The following is an 8,338-nucleotide window of genomic DNA, read 5'->3' as shown; positions in this document are numbered from 1 at the left end:
TATAAAAGCAATAGAAGATTAATATCATAAAATATACGCTAGACTCATCTTTGTGCAAATCTACAATTGAAGAAAAGCACGATTTATCTTCTAAGAAGATAGTAGTTGCATAGCAAGTCGGCTTCTCCAAGAAATCTCTTATTCTCTTGCGCGATTCGCACCTTAAACTCCGGGCGACTTAGCTTTTCCTCCGCCACTGCAGCCACCCTCCTCCTTCGGGGGGTGAACGTCGCGACGCGGAGGAGGGTGATTTTGGTTTGCCCCTCGCTCGTAGCGACGCTAGCGCCGCGTCGGAGGCTCCAGTCCAACGTCAGCATCACTCGTGGTGGTTTCGCGCGCGCATCCACCGCTAAAGTGAAGCCACTTTTCAAGGAGAAAAAATCGAGATTCCGTCCTGTTTCGGCGATACCGGCCGATTCCGTCGCCGTCGCCACGTCGCACCGTTCGGCTGGTGTGACTAAAAATTTCGAACGGCGATTGTCGAGGCACGTCGATCGAAAAGTCATCGAAGAAAATCACAAGGGGTGCGTTTTAATGAGAGAAAAATGGAATTAAATACACGAGAATGAATCGATGGCGATCGATAGGTGCGAGTGAGTGACCGTAATCGCGGATCTATCGATCGTTGACAGATCCTAAGTTCCCAAGTAAACCGCGTGTGCGATTAAGAAAGTAGATTTACTCATCTTTGGATTTCATCCCTTGATCTGACAGCAACACGTTTGTTTATTGCTTATCGGGCAACCCGTTTTCTTTTCGCGCGCTTCGCGAGTTTCATCGATCTAAGTGTTTTCGGGAACGGTGAGATGTATTTGCGGGAATGCGAGGATTTTCGGTGAAATCGCAGAGTGATCGAGGAATCCCGGTTGACGTAGAGAAAACGCTTGAATTCCCAGAGACTAAGAGTACATCGCGGCGTGGCGAAAAAGAAGAAACGTTACGTGCTTCGTGGAGAATTTGTAGAGAATTTTAGGGGAAGAATCACACAAGGAATCTATTTTACGGAAACAACTGTCTTAGAATGTGCTCGAGGTGCTCGAGTGAAATTTGAAATAAATTCGATCCCCGGGATTCTGCGGCAACGGGATGGTAGCTGAAGTGAGAGTGCAATGAAACGCGTTCAGTGAAATCCGGATTAAAATGCTCTCACCTGTGCAAATTTCTCTTGTACAAAATTATTACGTGAATACGAGTGGAACATTGCAGCGTGTTTCTGGTATTTAAAAAGGACCGATCGAAATACAAGAGAAAATATATCTGTGAAATATTCGGGGTGCGATAAAGTGGAAGGTTTCTCGGGTTTCTCGAATGTGATAAACTTTATGCGATATTTGGGGAACGGATACGCTTTGGATGCCTCTGAGATTTTTGAAGGTGCTTGAATTCGAATCGAGTACGTTCAATATAACGTTCAAGAGAGATATTTCTGCGGTGATGCGTAAATGTGTCAGCAAAAATCCGCATTAAAGCTTTATGTTCTCTCTAATACCGATAAGCTTCGCGCGAGTACGAATCTTCCGGTTTTAAGTGATATACTTGAATGCGAGAGCTCGGCTCGCGAATTTACTTCAAAAAGTGGCGCAAATTCTCCGGGTTTCGCCTATAAAAATATGATTTGTATTTATAGTGACATGCACGCTTGACAAAACTGTGCATTTGGACATTCAATTTTTACTGGAAAACCAACGAGAGTTATGAATAGATCATAGACCGCAGATGTTTGCTTCTGTCATTAGGTAACAATCATAGAAAAAAATTTTAACAAATTAAGAGGTTTCTCTACAGTAACGCGATTTTAATGTGCGGTCGAACGCAAAGTATATTTTAAATCCATGTATATAATTAGAAACATATTAAAAATTGAAAATCGAATTGAGAATCAAAGACGATTGAAGAAGGCATACTTAATATTTCTATAAAGAGAATAAAGTTTGTAAGAATAATAGGCTGTGTCGGAAAGACATAATCAAATAAAATCTAAATCGTATTAATATTTGAATCATCAGTAATTTTCGTTTATAAACATTACGATAAAGAATCTAATCAATTTTTAAAGAGCGCAAAGAATGCTGCGCTCTTCGGAGCACTGCATTATTCCACGTGCAAATTCTTGAGAGTTCCTTGGTCGGAGGAGACATAATTCGTCCCAAGTTGTAGAGAGGTGATCGAACAGAATAAGGTCGTCTGACGTTACTGCCGAGATGCCGGTTATCCGTGAGAGAAAAACATTTTTCCGCGGATACTGTATAATCGTAAATATTTCTCACGAGTGACAAACAGAAAATTCGTGAAAAACGTCGTAACATGCGAAAATCTTCGCAATAACAGTCCGCGGCTCGCAAATAAGTCTTTGGAGTGTTTTAAGTGTTCAAAGAACCGTGAAAATAACAGTGTCGTTCGTCCGAATGTATGGTGAGTCTTGAAACAGAAGCGCACGTGAACTGTAAAAATACAGTCGCAATAATAGCAACGTCGCGCTGCCTTACGTGACCAGACGGAGCCGTGTTCGCGAAAACGATTACGCGAAGTGCTGGTGAAAAGTATACTTGTGAGACTTAAAGCTCCGACTGACCGTTTGATGTACCCTCTATCGTGCAACTGCAGTTTTCGGGCGGTTAAAGTGTTGTGCGAAACGCAAAGATAACAGCTACGGTTGACATTAGAGCGCCTTTCTCGTCGAAATGTCTTTTGCAGGCACGGACTTTTAGTATAAGGTGCAATCGCGATTACCCGTTCAACTTTTTATCGCGCATTTTATCAACGTAATTAGTCGCTCTTTCAGAACGGAATATATCGGGATAAAATTACGTCACGTGTTGTATCTAAATTGTTATTACGAGTACGTATATGAGGAACGTCACGGAGTTACGCAATTAGACGAATAAGAATATCGTGAATGTAGTAAAAGTAAAACGGGGATTACATTGCGCAATTAATGTTAAAATACGGTAAGATAAAAGAAAAGGTTATAAAATATCGTTCAAATTACAGAATTACGCTCTGCGTGTTTCGGGATTTTATGAAATAAAATTGCAATTGAGAACAAGAAAAGGAAAGGGAGAGAGATATTTTGAAATTAAAATTTTCCTCCCTTTTCCTTCGATCGATAGTCGTCAAGATAAAATCATAATATACGCGATCGGCTATAACAATATTGACATTGTCAACGAATGAAACTTCTCTTCTCACCATCGTCGATTACACGCTTTTCGGCGTACGCGAAAAGCTGCTGCCGCGGACGGGAAAGTGTTGACAGTGCGTTCTATTAATTTTCCATCACGACGTAAAGTTTTCCGTGTGTTCAGGCCGAAATTGGAGCAACAGCTGCGTGTTGTGAGAGAAGATTTGCGCGACATCGCGGAGAAAAGTAAAATATGCATGTGGGTAAAAGTGTCCGTCATAAGCTCGACAAAAGCGCCACAGAATTCCTTTAATAAATCGCTATTGTCCTCGCGCGAAACATCGTATCATGTGTCTTCAAGCGAAGAACTATTAGATACTCTTGAGTGTCGAAGATTGTTGCGACTCTCAAGATCGTCGCCTCGGGAATCAATCGCTCTCGTAAGAGATCGAAGAGTGTCGTCGAGCAAAAGCTGTGCTGAAAGTGGTTGGATACTTCGTAGCGAGTGCTCTAAGGGGTTGTCCCTTTTTAGTTGCGTTCTCGTCCATCCGACTCCATTCCGTGCCATTGTCTTTCGATTGTTCGATTCGGTGTTCCTCCGTGAAAAGCGATTTCCTCGTTCGTGTGCACTTCAGAGAGAAGAGGAGCGCGACTTCTTCGAAGGTAAACTTTTAAATTACCTTAAATAACGATCAACTTTACAGAAAATTGTAGGGTATAATAATATATTCTAAACTAGACGTATATAGTTAAAATTGAAGTCTTATTTCCTTAAAAAGACAAACTGTACAGACAGATTAGCGAAAAATTATATATATACTTATAAATGATCAATAGCTTTTAAAAAACTAAGACTGTACAAATAATGAGCTATTCAAATGTTGAATTAATTATGCAATATATAATGGAATTTATATTTATATAATTATCATTAATTTAACATACATAATATTTTAAAACAGACAACTCGCAATTTAAAAATAAAAAATTTCGAAGAGTTAAAAATAATTTAATATTAAATAATATTTGCCATAAAGTCGTAATAAGACTTAGTATACAATGTTATGTACGTAAGCATCAAGGAATACGAACACTAATTGCTTCGAAAATGGTTCCGAAAACCCATTATGTTCTTGAAAGCAATACTCGACTTTTCCTAATTACGAGTTTCTATGACTCTTGCATAAGATTACATAAATGCTATTGTGTTATAATGACCTACAAAACGGTTATCGTAGGAAATGTTATCTTAAAAATAATTTTTTAATATAATAAGTTTTAAATAACAAATTTAATATATTTCTTTTTGTATGAAAATTAATATTATAAAAATCAGAAAACTTTCAAGCGTTATCTTTTATCTTTTCTTTTTTCTCTTTACGCTCTTCCTTATTTAACTTCTTAATCCAATATTTTATAAGTGGAGTAAATATACTTTAAATTATATTATTTATTTTATATTTTTTATCAACACTTTAAATAATATTTAGATACAGTAAGTACTTACATACTCACTCAGAACTAAAAAAAAAACATACTTAAATTATTACGGAACACAAAGGAATCTCATTTATGAAGATTATGGTAAAGTTGTTATAATCGAGCATTATCCCGTTCTCGAATAATTTATTGAACGTACACTGTTAGAGCGTGATAATTAAAGGGCTGTCACAGTTTTCTAGGCAAGCAGTTAGTTCTCATTTATAAATGAGATTATAATGAATCGTGGACGCAAACTCAATTTCTTCGAAGTCCCTAATGGATTTGTCACAAAAGAATGTTAGCTTCGGGAATGGGAAGAGTTTGGGCTCTCTTAATCTGTCTTTACTGCTTTCTCATTACCTAGAACTTCCTGAGTGAAGGCTCATTGAAATAAACGTGAGGGCTAAATTAAACGAGCGAAAGTCCGATATTGCCTATTTACGTCGCACGTTTTTCAAACCTGTCTTTGGTCGAGAGCTTTGCTTAGCTGTCGTTAGTCAGACCGAAAGTCACAAGATTACTACACATAAATAAGAATTTTATTTATTTATCACGTGGAATGCAGTAATAATTAAATAAAAAAATATATTTAAAATATGTTATGGCTTTCTATTTATATGAATGTCTTGTAATTAAATAAGTATTCTGAAAATTAATTAAATGTTATGTTTAATTAAATATAATATTTATGAATTACATTTTATATAGAACTATTTGTTATTGATTATCATTCACAATGCTTTATATTTAGCGATATATTTTATATTAAAAACAATGATTTTATAGGACGCTATTATTATACGTTTATTTAACGACACGTTAATTTAACGCTATATTCCGTATAGTTCATTAAATAAACGTGTAATAAAGTACTAAAATTAAGTTTTAAAAGTTAGAAATTTAAACTTCCGCGAAATTTTCTAAACTAGCCACAGACTCATATTAAGTCCATAACTAGTTTATGAATTTGCAATTAACAGCTGGATTTCTTGTTATTAATGCATTTCTTATTACTGCAATATATATAAAAAGAGATTTATTAATTTGACATAATACAATATGTATTTTTGTTAATTTATCATTTTCAGAGTTGAAAATTCACGAATTCATTTATTGCGAGAGTTAGTCGACTACAATGCACATTTTCGAGAATTCTCCCTTCACATATGAGAATATTGATGTGATAATTTTTTGCAGTTTTCGCGGTTTGGCAAATTACAAGTGTGTGAAATATCTAACTTTTCGCGGTTGGCGTATGTGTGCACCGCTGCTGCGGGTAATCGCAACCAGAGAAGGAAAAAAATATCAGTCCATAATAATACCGCGCAAAATAATTTCTCTGTATTAAATTATAATAATTTTAATGTATCGCCGCTGGGGCATTGCACTATGGTACATCGATCTTTGAGTAACCATAAATTCAGCCGTGTAATTCATCATATATCATGATAATTGATAATTATTCTGCTCGCGTCTACCTTCATTTATTGTTTAATTATTTGTCAACTTATTAATAGTATTTTTGTATACATATGTCTTTTAATTTGTAAATATTATTATTGCAAATATTGTTGTATATATTATTGCAAACGTTATTGTTTTTGATCCGCAAAAATATTTGTGAAAGGTTATCAATTTCGTAGCTTCATGTAACAAATATAATAAATTGTGAAAAAAGTTCCTTCTGTCATTTTAATTTATAGACGTATAAACTAAAAATATCGGAGGTTTGATTTTACGAGGTAACGGAAAGAGGATTTCGAATGAACGGAAGATGAAAGCGGAGGAAGAAAACGAAGGACAGGGATTTCGAATAATGGACGAATCTTGCGCAAAACTAAAATGATTGATGGAAGCTCACGGGTAGAGACTGCGAAATGCTTCGGAAACAAAAAGGAGGGGAGGAAGCAGTTAAGCTTGTGTGCACGTACTAGGTCGGTACCTGATGCTCGAATGCAGTTAATTCGAATGCTTCGATAATAGTGACCCCGCGGAGAGTCATCAACCGGCTGGCTTCGGTTAATGAGTTTTCCAACCCTTTTCCGAGAACTGACATTTGCCATAGTTCGATTTTGAAAAAGCAATCTCTATTTGCTTTTCTCTTTCATTATTCTATGGACTCGAGATTGAAGTTGCAAATCGCACTTAATGGAAAAAATGATATTTGGCGCATTAAGCAAGAATAATGTAAAATTAGAAAAAATAACAAATTTTATAAAGCATAGCTGACGTTTTGATTCGCTTCATATCTTAATATTTTATAAAATAATTTTTTTTCAACAAAATTGTACGGTTTATTTGCAAGAAATGAATAAAATTTACTTAAAGTTGATATATTCGTAATTATTTTATCATACATACAGGTTTTGGTTTTCTAAATTCTTGAAAAACAAAAGTTATTGATGTTATTAAAAGGTCTTTTATATTAGACAAGGCAATTTTTTTATTCCGAAACAGAAATTATTCTTGTAACTATTTTTATACATTTATAGCTGATTTATACAAGAAAAATCCTATTCATATATATGTATTTAAGATAATTTTATATCTTACAATTCTGCTTAATGGCGGAATTATCATTATTCAGATTTAACTCCGAAATTTACACAAGGTATGACCTAATGGTCTTCTACATTCATTAAATATCCAAGTTGTCACAGAAATATGTATGAACCTAAGGAGGTTATCGCGCAATGCAATTTTTCTTCATTAATTTTGTCCGGTTTGCGTATGCGCGAGTAAACCAGTGCACGAACCAACGCGAGTTTATTAGATAAATATTAAAAATGTGCTTCACATTTGTTCTACAAGTTTGATTGATATATCTCAATAAAAAAAAACATCCTATCTTAGAGACATGAATAAAAGCAATTTAATTATAAATGAACATTCATTAAAACACAAAGAATGCATTAATAATATCTTTTAATACAGGTCAATCCGTTATAAAATTTTTTTTGAAAATAATAAAATAATGTAAAAATGTGAGAAATGAAAGATATATCTAAATTTTTATAAGCTTTGGAATTAAAATATATAATGTATCTCGAGAGTGATAATAAAGATAATGAATGCACTGAGCATTCAGTTTATTATACATTTCAATATAGTCTTTTACGTTTCATGTATTAATATCAATGAAAATTTTAGTTTTCATTGTATCATAATGAGTATAGTAAACGAGTAATTTTTCAAATAATGCTTTTTGGATTGTATGCGTATCGATCAGAAAATGTATCAAGAGAGATATCTAATTCAAAAATAATGAAAAATGCGAGCATGTTCTCCAAGAGACTATCAGAATGACATTGATTTCTCTTCATGCCATGTAGAAGCATCGTACTTTTATATATTCGTGTAACAATCCAAAGTCCTTATGCGCATGAGGACATGGCGTAAGTCTAGTTCTTGCTAGATTTTTGCGGAAAAGTCGCCTCTCGAAACTTTTGCGTATTCTTGAAACCGAGTCTTAAAACTTTCCCGAAAGCTACTTCGACGCCGCGGCATATTTCCTCGTTCGATTTAAGCCGAAGGATTTTACTATCCTCGCACCTTGAATTTTACGATCGGTGTTCCCATATCGCAATCGCTTCGGATAAACTTATCTGTTCTCCCAACGTTTTCTATCCTTTCCCTCCCCCCCTCTCTCTCTTTCTCTCTCCGTTTCTCTTCAACGATGATTTAGTAGACCAATAATATCGGTGTCGCAATAATTTTCTCCGCGTGACAAATATG

General features: G+C 35.1%; 1 protein-coding gene across 2 annotated transcripts in view; it reads left to right on the top strand.

Annotated features, from left to right (window-relative positions):
* Positions 1–3,744: 3,744 nt before the first annotated feature.
* LOC108764205 (basement membrane-specific heparan sulfate proteoglycan core protein) overlaps positions 3,745–8,338 on the top strand; it is a 204,198-nt gene continuing 199,604 nt past the window's right edge. For both annotated transcript variants that reach the window (XM_018512326.1, XM_018512325.1), the window contains exon 1: positions 3,745–3,784. The gene's annotated coding sequence lies outside the window, so the exon portion shown is untranslated. The remainder of the gene's footprint in view (positions 3,785–8,338) is intronic.

This window comes from Trachymyrmex cornetzi, unplaced genomic scaffold (genome assembly GCF_001594075.2).
Source record: "Trachymyrmex cornetzi isolate Tcor2-1 unplaced genomic scaffold, Tcor1.1 scaffold4, whole genome shotgun sequence".
Lineage (NCBI taxonomy): Eukaryota > Metazoa > Arthropoda > Insecta > Hymenoptera > Formicidae > Trachymyrmex > Trachymyrmex cornetzi.
The sequence above is the reverse complement of the archived record's forward strand: the minus strand, read 5'-3'. Positions and strand labels throughout refer to the sequence as shown.